This window comes from Ovis aries, chromosome 26 (genome assembly GCF_016772045.2).
Source record: "Ovis aries strain OAR_USU_Benz2616 breed Rambouillet chromosome 26, ARS-UI_Ramb_v3.0, whole genome shotgun sequence".
Classification (NCBI taxonomy): Eukaryota; Metazoa; Chordata; class Mammalia; order Artiodactyla; family Bovidae; genus Ovis; species Ovis aries.
Genome location: NC_056079.1, coordinates 37462759 through 37478252, shown reverse-complemented (window position 1 = coordinate 37478252; position 15494 = coordinate 37462759). Strand labels below are relative to the sequence as shown.

General features: G+C 51.5%; 1 protein-coding gene across 29 annotated transcripts in view; it reads right to left on the bottom strand.

Annotated features, from left to right (window-relative positions):
- The window catches only part of CSGALNACT1 (chondroitin sulfate N-acetylgalactosaminyltransferase 1), a 336716-nt gene that overhangs the window by 86387 nt on the left and 234835 nt on the right, over positions 1-15494 (bottom strand). The window contains exon 3 of one of the 29 annotated variants that reach the window (XM_060407082.1): positions 3158-3673. The exons of the other annotated variants lie outside the window; for them this stretch is intronic. The gene's annotated coding sequence lies outside the window, so the exon portion shown is untranslated. The remainder of the gene's footprint in view (positions 1-3157; positions 3674-15494) is intronic. 29 annotated transcript variants of the gene reach the window in all.

Here is a 15494-nt window from a genome sequence, read left to right as displayed (position 1 = left end):
TGCAGAAAGAGCAGACAGTTCTTCCCGGGCGATGGGTGATGAGTTTACAGAGAAAGGGATGAGGCCGGGAGAAGGGGACCTGAAACACTGCTTGGTGAGAACTCAAACCCAGGATGCCTCTGCCCACCCTCCAGGAAGAATTCCCTGTCCTGGCGGCTCACCAGGAATACCCAGCCAGACCACATGGCTTGTCACAGACACTCTGCACCTCAACTTCACCAACCCCCCAAAACAAATGCAGGGCCACCTGGCTCTAACCTGCTGTCCCCCTTTCCCGGGCACCCCCTTCCTCCTCCACCCATCAATGACCCTCTCTTCCTCACCCCCTCCATCCCCTCCCTTCCTCAATCCCCATTTCTTGACTCCCCTGCCCATCTGAGCCACGAAAAAGAAAGAACAATAAATGAATCAAATAAGATTTCTTGTTTGGGGAGATTTTAATAAATTTTCCTAGATGCATCTTCTTATTCAATATATCACTTCTCTGAAATGAGCTCCCTGAGGGTACTGTGTCTGGATCATTTTGTAAAAATTCAACACTTAAAAAAAAAATCCCTGCGATAACAAAGTTACTTTTCACATAGTCTTCACTAGACCTAGATATCCAGATCCTCGCCTCATTTACCGGTGGGCTGTCTCACTGATGGACTGGAAGAACTGTAGGCAATTAGCAGCTTCTGGGCCCCTGGGAGAAGGAGGAGGTGATCCTTCTGCACCCTCCGTGGGCTGAAAATGCAGCGAACAGCAGGGTCACTGAGTCTGAGTAGTCGCCCCTTTGTCCTGCAGCCACAGCAGGGGGTTTCTCTCCTGCTTCCCAGGGGATGTGCCTCGAATGATATTACTATGTTACCAAAATAGCTGATTTCCCAATTTTCCGTTAAGACGCAACACCTAATATTTGCTCCAGCGTCTCCCTCGGCCAGAGGATTCTGCAGCCTATACTTCAGCACAGCACATGGCTATCAGTGCTGAGTTTAAAGTGCATGCTTCTGTCTGATGTAAATCCCAGGATTTATGTAATTACTATCATTCTGTGATTAAAAACATCTCAGCTTGGGAATTCAGGCACCATGCTGTTTTTAATGACATCCCTTGGATTAACTCATTATATCCAAGTACTAAATTACCAGTGAAGACACATTACCATGTTATTCGGCCACTTTAAAAGACTTTTACTTTAAATGGATTGTCACTAAAGACCAAATAAGCAAATTAAAAAAAAAAAAAAGAAAAGGAACTTTCAACACCATTTATTGTGCTGCGGAAACAAAAGTATGCCATCTTTCTACCATTTTGAATGGAATAATTGTTGCATTTGCATAATAAATTGAAATCATGTTGGTTAACCGAAGCAGTGCATTAAAGCAATGGCTAAAGAATTTTTTAAACTGTACAATAATTATTTTGTTCCGTTCCATAAATCTCTTGAAAGTCTAGTCCAGCTTTTGAAGTTCACTAGTATAAATTTCAAAGTTATTTGGTATTTCAGTCTTTGAGATACAAAAGGAGAAGAAAAGAAAACAGGCCTAGTAAAAGCAATGACTTTTTAAAAGAAACAAAAGCCATACAAATTACTGTCGAGAGAGCAGTGATGGATTGCTCCTTTTAAAGGTCAGGAGCAGATAAGGTACATCAGAAACAAAATTCCGCACCTCTCAACACACAGTGGTTTTGATGTTTCCAGCTATCTATCCTGTGATCAAAATAGTAACCTGGCTGCACATTTGCCTGCTGGAGTCAGGAGACTCTTCCTCCCTGCTCCTGCTTCTACGGGGACATCGTGTTTTTCATCTGCAGCAAAGGTGTTACCTTCCCAGCTCTACCACATACACGTGCAGGACTCCTCGATGAGACGAAACCATACAACCTGGGCCAAACCTACAACCAAACCACACAGGTCCAGCCCGTCCCCCTCTCTGCAGAGGTGCTGGGAGAATGAAACAGTTAACATTTACACTGTGTTTACAGCTGCAAATGGAGCCCACCATGTAATTACCAGGCACTATCATCAGAGACAGTGAAAATACAGCTGTTACCATCCCAGCGGCATCGTGCTACTATTTAAAAAACTTACAAAAGACACCCAGATTTCAGAGGAGTTCCGTCTTTGGGGCAGTTAGGGGCAAGACCTGATGGGAAGAGCCAACTCATTGGAAAAGACCCTGATGCTGGGAATCTTCAAAGGCAGAAGAAGAGGGCAACAGAGAATGAGATGGTTGGAGGGCACCAATGGATATGAACTTGGGCAAACTGAAAGGTGGAGAGGGACAGGGAAGCCTGGTGTACTGCAGTCCATGGGGTCACAAAGAGTCAGACATGACTTGGCGATTGAACAGCAAAGTCCTGTCAGTAACCAACCTTAGGACGAATAAATGGGAGATGCGTGTTCCTGTTTTTTAACTATAAAAAATCCTCATCCTCACTGCATCTTGCCAGCTACATTTTACTTTTTAAAATCTTTTTTTAACCTTTTTGTCATTGCAATTAGCATTAGATTTTTCTTGTACTCTAGTTAGTAGAATAGGCATGATTTTTTGTGTTGTTCATTGTTTAGAGAGAAAAAAAATAAGAGCATAAATGTATCAGACATTTCAAAATACTGTTTTTACAAAATAACCAAATATTCGTGTTTTTTTAATCCTGATTAAAAGTAGAAATAAAGTGATGATAGATCACTGTGAATTCAAGCAAGAGCATGCACTTTATGTCTGTTTTTTCAGAAAAGTTCAAGAGAATAAACAGTGAATATAGCTTTAAAGCAAAAGTTTGACTCAAATACAGTACTTTAGAGAAAAGTCCACCTGAGAAGTAATACTTTTTTTCTTTTCACTTCACCCAGTCGTGTCCGACTCTTTGCGACCCCATGCACTGTAGCCCGCCAGGCTCCTCTGTCCCTGGGATTTCCCAAGAAAGAATACTGGAGTGGGTTGTCATTCCCTTCTCCAGGGGATCTTCCTGACCCAGGGATCAAACCCAGGTCTCCTGCACTGAAGGCAGATTCTTTACCGTCTGAGCCACCAGGGAAGCCCTATTACTCTGTTGCCACCTTCACTTCAAAGGTCCATCCTTCCCAAGAGCTCCCCCCAGGCTTCCCTGCCCCAGCCAAATCCCCAGGGATGTTCTGTGATCCACACCATCCAAAAAACATTGCACTTACTGATTAGACTGAAGGGACACCCAAACACAGAGGCTTTGTTGCTGTTTTTACAACCTCTGAGCAACAGAAGGGCAGGCGGAGGGTCCTCCAAGGTCCGCTGTGAGGGTGGCCCACGCTGCAGAGCAGTGCTCGCCAGATCACCCAGGGCAGAGCCCACTCGGTGCAAGGTCCCTCCCCAAACTCTCGGGCCGGACAAGGGCTCTCGGGACAGGCAGACTGACGCTAAGAGCTCTGCCCTGGGGTGTGCAGGCAGGGGGCTGCTTAAGGAATTTCTTTCTGGACGGTCAAGGCAGAGAGTCTGAAAGACACAAGGGCCTAAGCCAAGGGGCCCAGCCATGGGGTGGGTTTCTCAGACTCCAGCTGCAAGCCATCTGGCAGCTCTGACAGCCTGCGCTGACCAGCAAGTGTCCGGGGCAGCTGCAGGCCTCCAGAGAGCACAGCAAGGGCCCAAGAGGGGGAAGAATCCAGGAGGCTGTCGCTGCTCATCCTCGCTGTTACTGAGCATCTTCTAGGACCCTGCCGACAAGAAGTTACAGGAGATGAAAAGGGAACTGAGCCCAGGTTCCAGCAGCAAGTTCATGAGCTTGCAGAGGAATGAAGCCCTTTGCCAATAACTGTAACATGAGCCCTTAACAGGCAAACTACATTGAGACAGGTATCATCGCTAATGCCATGTTCCCACCTACCAAATGTACAGGGGATAGGAGTTGAGAAGTATAAGAAAATAAATTTCAAAATGACAAGAGCTTAAAATAAATCTAGGTGTCCACAACATTCATTAAGATAGGCAAGCGGCTATAGGGACTGTGTACCCTTTCATCTTAGAGTGGAAACTCTGAGGGTGAAATGAAGACACGTCTTAAGTTTGGTCCAGGGTCTAACAGTCACCGAAAATAAGGACAGTAGACATTACAATTTCTACAGCCAGGACAGAAGCGCTCTTAAGATGCATGCCCCAGTTTCACGCTACAGACACCAGGGGACATTTCGGTCAGCAGGGCTGTGGCCTGCGACACAGAGAGCCTTCTAAGAGGCCTCTACGAGTGTCCCTGAGAAGCTCACACACGCTGAGGACCGCAGGACAAGCCCAGCTGTGAGACGCAGCCAGGGCAGCATCAGGCAGAAGGGTCAGGGGCTCAGTGGTGAGGCCAGGCTGGGCAGCCCTACTTGGCACAGTGACAGGCCTGAGTGACAAAGGAGCCCGTTCAGGGCGTGGCCATAAAGCCCACGGGACAGCTCCACCCTATGCACACACCCAGCCAGAAGGGCGGGAGCAAAGAAAACCAGCTGCGTGTCCTGAGCCAGGAAGCGGGGGACCAGGGCCCCAGGCCGCCCCGCATAGCAGCTCCTCGGGGGACACAGACAATCGGCTCTTTGATGGCAGGGGCGTGGCAGCCCCTCGGTGGCAGAATTAGCTGTACTAATGGAGCATAAATCGAGGTCCCATCTCCTGGATAAGCACACCATCCTGAACGTGTGTGCAGAAGGCATCGTGCAAGGACGCTTATTCAGACAGACTTCAGATGTTCTCAGAAACATATACAAAATGACTCTGTAAGCCTCACCCTGGAAAAGACCCTGATGCTGGGAAAGACTGAGGGCAAGAGGAGGGGGGGTGACAGAGGATGAGATGGTTGGATGGCATCACCAACTCAATGGACATGAGTTTGAGCAAGCTCCAGGAGTTGGTGATGGACAGGGAGGCTTGGCGTGCTGCAGTCTACGGGATCACAAAGAGTCGGACATGACTGAGCGACTGAACAACAAACCCTCAGCCCGCCTCAGCGCTGCATGGAGAATTCTCTCCGCTTCCACTTAGCTCCCATGTGCACCGGGTGGCTCCCAGCATGGCCTGGCATCCCTGCCTCCCTGCGCCTCCCTGCCTCCTGTGGACACACGTCTTTCTAACTCTTTCCCACCCGGTCTCTTAGAGATGCGTCTCTACCAGCAACTCCTGCCACAGCGTCATGTGGTCCAGAGCGAGCTGCCTCTCGTGCACATCTGCCACTTTAGGGCTGAGATGTTGCAGGGACATTAAAACGGCCGGAAAATGAGCATATTCTTCCCAAGTCACACCCCCAGGAGCTGCGGAGCTGCACTTCTCCAGCATCGCACATCTTTCTGTAACACAAGCGTCTCTTCTCCAGGCAGCTTGAGTCAGCACCCATCCTGTGCCAAGCGCCGTCAGCCTCAGGGTGCTTCTGACGGCAGCTGAGGAGTGCAGGGAAGATCAGTGTCGCTGTCCACACAGGCCCAGGTGAGGGCCGGCGGGGCACAGCCTTCACCTGACATCACAGTGTCAGTGTGGACGGGGAGCATCCTCACAGCCTCCCCAGCCTGATGCCAGGCTGCCCGGTCCACGACAGAACCAGGCTCCGAGGGCCACGCTCCTCCTCCACCCCCGGACTGGTGGTCTCCAAGCTGATGGATGTAAACAGCACGGCACACCCGGCAGGAAGTGACCAGTGGGCGAGGACCAAATGTCTAATGGATTCATTGACAAGCTGCGCACCAGTCTTACAGTACTGCTGCGTTACGTGTTCACAAAACAAAACCCCGACAACAATGAACCACGAAAGATGCTTTGAATGTCTTCTCACTCCAATGGGCCATCCTGGCCACCAACCCTGCCCGGGACCTGCTTCTGGCTCCCACGTAACTGTCCTCCTCACCTACTGCCTTTCATTCCGGTATCCCAGGGACACAAAACTGCAGCCCAACCCACCCAGGGCCCAGTGCAGGCTCCCAGTCCGCAGCATGACCTTCCTGCCTCTGGACCCCTGGCGCCATCCCAGGGTCCCCAACACCAACTGCCGGGACACTGCTTGGCCCCACCACGAGCATGCTTCCCTCCCTTCCAACCTGGAGGATCTGGACCTCATGGCCTTCAAGGTGCCCTGAGGGTCCTTCCTGTAACCAGATCCGGAGGGGGTTCCCCATGGCCCAGAGGGATGGAAAGCCCCTTGCTTTCCACCCCTCCAGCACCCTCATCTCCATACTGCTCGGAAGGAATCCTTCTGCTTCCCTTTTCCCTGCTTTGAAGCAGAGACAGGGAAATGCAGAAAAAAGAAACCAGGGTCTGCTAATCAGAAAATGAATGCACAGAGATGAGTCACAACTCCGAAAGCTGAAAAGCCAGGAAACAGGCCAGCCTTCCGTGCTGATCTCTGGATTTTGGCTTCTAATTTGCCAGTGAATGTTTGAAAGAGACGGTCTTCCTGAAATACACGTAGATCTTCCTTCCCATCCCCTTGCCACCTCTGCCCTTGTTTCAGGAGCATCTAAGGGGGTCAGTCGGCACAGGTGGGGGCCGTGGAACCTGGAGGCAGGGGTGACGAGAGAGAAGGGCTCCACACGAGAACGCAGGGCTCACGCTGTGTGGTCTCGGCCCACAAGAACCTCTTCCTGCAAGGAAGATGCCCCAACCACAAGAGCAGGGCTGAGTCAGCTGCCAAAGAGGGCTGTCCTGTCTCCATCTGCCCCTCTGTCCCGCCGGGCCTCTGATCTCTCTCAGCTCCCAGCCCCTCCTGGTGCTTACAATCAATCACACCCACTTAGCGAGCGTCTGCTCTCCGCCAGACCCCCAGATTAAACACTTTATAAACATTATCTCATTTAATCCTCAAAACAATCCCACTAACGATAAGGCTGAGAGCAGCGAGGTCACTCACCCCCGGTGCAGAAGTGGCAAGCAGCCAAGCCCCGCGTCAAATCCAGCTCAGTCTTGATGCCAAACCCTGCTCGTACCCGCCAGGCTGTGCCGTTCACCACCCTCATGAATCCCGAACTGCTGGCTGCAACCCGCCCCTCCTGCACCCTACCTGTCCAATTTTTCTTGCTTCTAAGCACCCAGTGGATCTTGCCTGGCCTCTCAGACACGGTACAGAGCAGCCATCTTTCTCTATCATGTTTTGTCTCCCCATTTAGCTGTGGTTTGTACGTCCGCATCCCCTTAGCAGCTCTGCAAACCCACGGTGTCCCTGGAAATAACGGGGATACCGGGCGTGCCTGGGGCGAGCCTTGCTGGGGCCCCCAGTGGGGCCGGGGACAGAACACGCCTGCAACAGCCAGAGGCCTCTGAGCAGATGCCAAGAGCCCTACCTCACGCATTAGGTTTAAGACGCGCAACTAAAATGCACCCCGGCAAGTGGAATTTCTTCTTCGAAAGAAGAAAAACAGGACATCTCTTGGTCAGTTAACCGAGATGCTGGCTGGACTCACTACGAGCTCTCTTCTGCCAAACACCGAGTTCTCCCTTCCTTCCTCCACAGGCTGGTGAAGGGGCTGCCCGTGCAACGGCCATCACCACGCATCACCTAAGGTGCTCCCGTGCAGGCAGAAGCCGCCGCGGCAAGTGACATCACGGGGGGCTCAGGGAAGCGCACCCCTGGGGAGACCACGTCCCGAGGTCACACAGTCCAGCTTCCAGGGGAAGGCGTGCCGGTGATCAACACAGAGAGGACTAATTAAAAGTGAGCAGGGCTCCGTGCCAAGCCCTCCAAGCTGAGAGCAGCAGGCAAGCAGGGCCCCCACGCAGAAGCAGGGTGGAGTCGCTGGGTGGTAAACACCAGCTCCCGGGGAGGTGGGAGGCGTGAGTCACCCTCCCCGAGCTGTGAGGGCCAAGGATGGGGGCGGGCGCTCAGGCTCACTTACAGGGAGGGCAGCAGAGGGGGGGAAAGCTGAGCTCTCGGGCACCGATTAGCAGATCGGAGGAGGGAGGAGAAGAGGAGGATGAGAAATGAGCTTCACCAAATGCCTCCACCACACCCCAGGCCGCGTCTTGAAAACACTTCCAGACACAGAGCGCCTGCACACCGAGCAGGTGACAAGTCCCAGGCAGGGACCTGGTGGCCGTTCAGGCAGCCCAGCAGCTCCCCCAAGGACATTCCAAGAATCACTGCCCCTCAAGCATCATCTGCCGTCTCCCCTGAACCTCACGCGAGTTGGTGATCCCGATCTCGAGAGTAGGAAACCGGACTTCAGGGAGATCCGAGACTTTCCCACATGGCCAGGAGCCTCCACACGGTGGCAAAGGGGAGGCAACGCCCACGAGCAGGGCCACAGGGAAGTGCAGGCAGGCAGAGAACATGTGCACCAGGGAAAGCTCTCCAAAGAGGACCAACAGCCGCCGAGGCGAAGCGGAACCAGACACCAGCCGCTGAGAGTGCGGTAGGGCAGGGCTTAGGTCGGGGCGGGGGAGGGGGGGAGAACCGGGGAGGGGTGCCGGGGGCCGCTCCCCTGCCCACCCTGGGATCCCCTGGGAGAGACCCCACGTCAGGGCAAACAGTGGCAACCCACAGCTCTCCACTGGCCCCGTGGAAACCCCGTGGCCACTTGAGCCGTGCCCCGCCCCAGGGGTGGCACTCATTCCCTGGGCACCAGCCGTGTGATGTGTGAGTGTGGCTGCCCCAGGTCTCCAGAAAGAAGTGGGTGAGCGCAGCCACTCCCCAACCCTGCCACGGCCCCAAAGGAGCAACCAACCCCTGGACACATCCTGAATTGAACGTGCTGGGACCCACCCTGTGGAGGCCAGCAACGCGTTTTACTGGCTTGTGTGAAGCCAGAGGGTTAAGGAGTCAACCACTGTCCTGAGTCAGGACAAAGTGACCTCCTGACTCCACCCGGTCCTCCCACCAGGTCCTTTCCCACCAACAAAGAGGCATCAGCACGCACACAGGGCCATGCTTCCAGAAAGCGGTCCTTACTGAACAGGGCTGAGACAGCAAGGCCTGTACAGGAGCTAGAAATCCCTTGGAGCCACGTCAGCAGAGTATGAGTGCAGAAAAGAATCAGCAATGCCGAAAGATATACTACTAGTCCAGTATCGTATAAATGAAAGATGAGCATTATTTTCACAAAAATAAAACCTCGGGTTAATCAGAGACCATATTTAAAGTCCAGCTGCGGCCCACCATACCATAAGCCCCTCCGCTGGTATCCCCTGCCATCCCTTGGCTTGTGCCCAGACACCAAGCCTCTCCTGGCTCTACTATTTCCACTGAGGGGGCCAACTGATCACTAGGGGACTAGCTAAAAGCATTTCCAGTTACTGCTCCTAGAAAAAAAGTTACCAGCAATGAAAACTGTCTTATTTCTACACAACATAAATGACACAGGGTGCTTACTTAACCCAAGTTTGTTTTTCAGTTTAATACTTCTTAATATTCCCCTAACAGCCCTCTGCTTCATTCTTAAAATATCCCTTGCCCCTGCTAGAAACCTTCCTGTCTAGGACCCTACTCTACTTGCATCTTCTTCCTGCTTTTCTGATGTCTCCCATGAGGTAGGTTCTATTAACATCATACCCATTTTGCAGGTAAGGTCACTGAGGCAGAGGTTAGTCACTGGCTCAGGTCACCCAGCAACGAAAGGGTAGAAATGGGTTTCCAGCCCAGGCAGCATGGCCCTGCTGTCTGTCTCTCCATCACTGGGCCCTGTGGCTTCTCTACACTTGCTGTTGTTGTCACTAAGTCGTGTCCAGCTCTTCTGTGACCCCATGGACGGCAGCCCGCCAGGTTTCTCGGTTCATGGGATTTTCCAGGCAAGAATACTGGAGTGAGTTGCCGTTTCCTTCCAAGGAGAATCTTCCTGGCCCAGGGATCCGACCCATGTCTCCTTCACTGGCAGGCAGATTCTTTACCACTGAGCCCCCTGGGGAGCCCTTCTCTACCCTTTCAGTTCAGTTCAGTTCAGTCGCTCAGTCATGTCTGACTCCTTGCGACCCCATGAATCGCAGCACGCCAGGCCTCCCTGTCCATCACTGACTCCCAGAGTTCACTCAGACTCACATCCATCGAGTCCGTGATGCCATCCAGCCATCTCATCCTCGGTCGTCCCCTTCTCCTCCTGCCCCCAATCCCTCCCAGCATCACAGTCTTCTCCAATGAGTCAACTCTTTGCATGAGGTGGCCAAAGTACTGGAGTTTCAGCTTTAGCATCATTCCTTCCAAAGAAATCCCAGGACTGATCTCCTTCAGAATGGACTGGTTGGATCTCCTTGCAGTCCAAGGGACTCTCAAGAGTCTTCGCCAACTCCACAGTTCAAAAGCATCAATTCTTTGGCGCTCAGCTTTCTTCACAGTCCAACTCTCACATCCATACATGACCACTGGAAAAACCATAGCCTTGAAGAGACGGACCTTAGTCGGCAAAGTAATGTCTCTGCTTTTGAATATGCTGTCTAGGTTGGTCATAACTTTTCTTCCAAGGAGTAAGCATCTTTTAATTTCATGGCTGCAATCACCATCTGCAGTGATTTTGGAGCCCCTCAAAATAAAGTCTGACACTGTTTCCACTGTTTCCCATCTATTTCCCCTGAAGTGATGGGACCAGATGCCATGATCTTCGTTTTCTGACTGTTGAGCTTTAAGCCAACTTTTTCACTCTCCTCTTTCACTTTCATCAAGAGGCTTTTAGTTCCTCTTCACTTTCTGCCATAAGGGTGGTGTCATCTGCATATCCGAGGTTATTGATATTTCTGCCCTTTACTACATGCTTTTAAAAGGCCTGGGCCTTATAGAGGGAAAGCATAGAACCTGGCCAGGGAGCAAGGCTGGTGCATCAGGGGACCCGAATACAAGGAGCTGGCCGGGCTGGCACTCTGACCTCAGACTTCCGGCCTCCAGAGCTGTGAGAATTAAAATACGTGCTGTTTGAGCCACATGGTCTATGGTGTCATAACAGGGGTCTGTAGGGAGACAGGCTTCCTGTTGCCACAGGGCATCTGTACTACAGCCTACAGGCAATGGTCATTTAATGTCTTAAATGGGAGTCATTGTGAGCTGAACTGAATTTCAGCAAACGGGCAGTGCTGAGAGGCCCTGGAGAAAGGCGATGGGCACTGGGCAGATGGGCCTGAGGTCGGCGCGCCTCTTGGGGCGTGGGGTAAGGCGAGCGGAGGCAGCAGCACTCAGTGTGGGGGAGGGGAATTCTAGAAAGGTCTGTCGAGTACCATCTCCAGGACCTGGATGGAGACTGGCCTGACACGGGAGAGGCACATTCACGGAGGAGGAGGGTGCCGGGTGGAGCTCTGGGAAAGGACAGGCTCATGGGGAGATCAGCAGAAAGAGGGGTCTCATTCTGGACATGCCCGGTTGCTGAGGTGGGGGCCGTGGGGTTGGAGGGAGGCCAGTCTGGCACAGCCATCGTTTCACCAACCAGAAAGGTGAGCCTGGAAGAAACAGCTGCTGTTGAGACAAAGCGACGGGGCCAGCATAAAACACTGTCAGAAGCAAACGCCTGGGCTTGGGATGCCGGGTCCCTGCCTCTATCCTGTACCCTCAAGTGTGCAAAAGTGTCACTCAGTCGTGTCTGACTCTTTGTGAACCCATGGACTGTAGCCCGCCAGGCTCCTCTGTCTGTGGGATTCTCCAGGCCAGAATACTGGAGTGGGCTGCCATGCCCTCCTCCAGGGGATCTTTCTGACCCAGGGATCAAACCTGCATCTCCAGCATTGCAGGCAGATTCTTTACCGTCTGAGCCATCAGGAAAGCCCACACTGTAAATCAAAGTAGCTCCTTCACATCCTTGTCATCCCCCAAAGTATGGTTTATTTTTTAAAAGAGAAGAAAACTGTAGTATATCTGAAAAGTTTTCCCCGAACCACATTTAAACAGAGAGGTGGGGACCCCAGGCAGGTTCCCAGGGGGCTTTTAAACGTCACTGCATGTGAAGACTCAGCAGGGTACCCCGGCATCAGGACAGCACAGGGCGGGGGGTCTTCACACTTCCTGGACATCACTCGGGTACTGGGGAGTATACCTCCCGGCCAAGCAGGAAGCAGACTGCCCACCAGCAGACTGCCCACTTGGACCACAGGCACAACTCAACCAAAGTGGGACCTACCAGGTCCCTGGTCAAACACCAGCTGGTACCGTTTATTAAGAGAATCTCTGATCCTCCTAGGGTATTTCTGACAGGCAATTTTCCAGTAGCTTGAAAAGACATGGTTTGATACAGCAGCATTCTAGTTCTAGCTGCTGGTACTAGAGCTATTCCTGGGGTTAAAAAAAATTTTTTTTAAACAACAATAAAACCTTCTGGTTATGCACATGGGGCTCTGAGACCACCCACCTGGTCTCACCAGAAGGTGGCAGGTGGACCCTCATGACAACCATTTCCTCCATAGTAACAAGGGAGCAGAAAATAGCTCCCGACATTCAGCAGCGACGTCACGATTAACATGAACTTTATCCACCCAGTCACCGAGCGCGTATCGAGTGAGACCGTTCGGACGACCACAGGGTCAGAGGAGGGGCGCACTGAGGGCCCCACCGGCTGCCAGGGGATGCGGTCAGTCATCTTTAGTAGAGACAAGGGGTGCCACCGTGGCTCAGAGGAGATGAACCACGCGATTCCGGCTGGAAGGGTCAGAGAAGCTGCAGAGTGTGATTCCACGTGGCACAGCTGAGAACCCCTCCACGACCACGGGTCTCCAACCTGCAGACCTAGTCAGGTCTTCTGCGCCCACTCCAGCTCCACTAGTAAGGACGCCCGTTGTCTTAATTTGTAAAAGGGGAAAAGATAAAGAATTCTAAAGATACACCACTGACAGTGTCTAGCTTTTTCTCGATTTTTTTTTCAGACACTTTTCCATTACAGGTTATCACAAGATATTGACTAGAGTTCCCCATGCGATACAGTAGGTTCCTGACGATTATCTATTTCCTATATACAGCAGTGTGTATGTTCATCCCAAACTCCTGATTTACCCCTCCCCTTCCTGGACTGTGTCTCTGAGTGTGCCTCTGGGTGTTCAAACCTTTTTTTCACGTGCTCCGGACAAGGTGAAAACTCCATGACCTTGTCACAGTCCTTATTTATTTTTAAACTTTTTATTTTATATCGGAGTATAGACAATTAACAATGTTATGATAGTTTCAGGTGAACAGCAAAGGGACTCAGCCAAACATACATATATGTGTACCTAATCTCCCCCAAATTCCCCTCCCATCCAGGCTGCCACTGAGCAGAGTTCCACGTGCTATACAGTAGGTCCTTGTTGGTTATCCATTTTAAATATAGCAGTGTGTATTTTTTTCTTTAACATTAGCTCCTTCCACATAGAAAAAAAAAAAAAAAAAGGTTGAATTTTTTTTTTTTTCTTGAAACCAAGCTAATGGGTCTCAAGATTGATTCAAAGGCAATTATCCTGTGGGGAAGTGAGTCTGAGGCGAGCTCCACTTTTAATGAGTGTTGCTTCATCTCTATTAAAAGCCTGTAATGAGGTGAGATTTCTAAGGAGCTTCCTTAGCTGCAGAGCTGACCCTGTGGCTTGCCTACCTTTGGCTGATATTTATTTCCAAGTTTCTGGCTCCCGGATAGGACTGACATAAGCAGAAACATAACAAACGAAGGGCACCTCTGTCAAACATTCCCCAACCTCAGCTTCAGAGTCAGACTAAAGATGCTGAAAAGAATGAAAGGGAGGGCCTCCCACCCCCGCCCGGCCCTGAACAGCCACCAGGGAATCCAGAGAAGACGGGGCAAAGCACAAACCAGACCACACCTTCAGGCCTTAGCAGCACATATCATTTACTGGTCTTTCTCTCTAGTAATTCAGAAAAGGGAGCCCCTCCCCCTCACCCCCTCGCCCACTTCAGCACAGACGCTTCCTATTCTTCATCTCATTCATTTGCGAGGTCAAGGTCTCCCTCAAGGGCACACAATCCCAGCTGCAGAGCTCATGAAAAAATAATGTCAGTTTTCTTTCAACAAATGTGGAGATGCTTTACAGGGTACAAAACTGAAACACTGGCAATGGGTGGGATCATCGCTGCTTTTATCTTCACTGTGACTGACACAAAGAACTTGCAGAAACGTCAAAGGAACAATGCCGAGAACAGCGCATTAGGAGGTGGTAATTGAGGAAAACACACTCTGGTTTCCACAGCAAGTTCAAGGCCAAGTCTCTTCTCAGATCCCTGGCACCCGCCTCTGGCCCCCAGCTCCTCTCTCGTCCTGCTCCCCACCCCCAACACTGCCCATCCCTCACCTGGCACCAGATGTGCTCAGAGAGGCCTCCCCTCCCCCAGAGACAGACAGCTGGAGGGACAGCTCGGTGTGTGGTCTGGATCAACAGGGTGAGCCCAGACTACTGGAGACCTTGCTCAGGGGGGCGTCGGGGGTCATCGTCAGTGGCTGGGGACAAGCTGCCAACCAGGAGTGGCCGGGCCACAACCTGAGTGCCCGGTCAGAGCCCCATGATGGGGGAGGCTGTGGCAGCTCCACTCTGCTGCCTGCGGAGGGACTGCTGTCCCGGCCCAGAGAGCTGCCCCCTGTCCAATCCCACCTCCAACCTGTCTCTGAAATCCAACCGGGTCGAGAGAAGAGAACACGGGCTTAGGGGCTGGAGTCCAGGTTCTGCCCAGAAGCTTCACTCCCTTAACTCGGAGGGCAGAAGAGCCGTTGTTTAAGTAAGGACCCTTAACTCTGAACTTATAGGTTCATTTAAGATGTACAGATAAGAAGAAAAATGGGTATTTGACTGATAAAGAGATTATTTACACTTTTAGGAGTCATCACCCGATGGCAGTCAATTAGAAATGAAAATACAGCATTCTCAAAAATATCCTGCAATTTAATGGGGGGAAAACAGTGTACTTGACAAATGTCAATCTAGATCCTACTTTTCTAAATTATATCCTGAGTAGAGTACCCCCAGATAAAAAATACTTGGCTCACGCTTCTCATACTAAAATTGGCAAAGCTCTGGTCATTCCAGAACTGGACAAGATGCTAACGGAATCTTTAGACAACAAGCTGTTTAACAAGCACATACTGCACCTAATGAATAGCAAGCTACATATGGCAAGCCGAGGTCAAGACATCAGCCACTTGTATCACACAAACCTGTATCTACATGTCTGCACTTAGAAACAGTGTAAGTGCAGACACATTGAGTACAAAGTACAGATGTACAGATATATCTCAAGACATAAAGATGAATAAGCTAGAGTTCCCACAGGAGGCAGACACATGAACAGATAAACCCTGAGCTTTTTGCTGGGCTAGAGAAGCAAGGCAAGAAGGGGCTGACACAGACAGGAACAGCCAGCCCGGCCTGGAAGGCTCAGAAAAGGCTTTCTGCCTGAAGTGAGCCTGAGCCAGGGCTCTAAGGGGGTGCTTAGCAAGGCAGAGAAAGGATGAAACAGTGTTTTGGCGGAAACAGCTCCACGGCAGGGCTGGGGGCGGGAAGTATCACAGTGCACATGGGCTATGCAGGCTGTCGGGGTGTCAGGAGCAGGCCCCTGAGCAGAACCTGGGAAGGTGGAATTTAGAGAGGGGAGTATGAGTGTGGGAACCCAGCGCAGAACAGCCAGGAGACGGACTGTGGCCT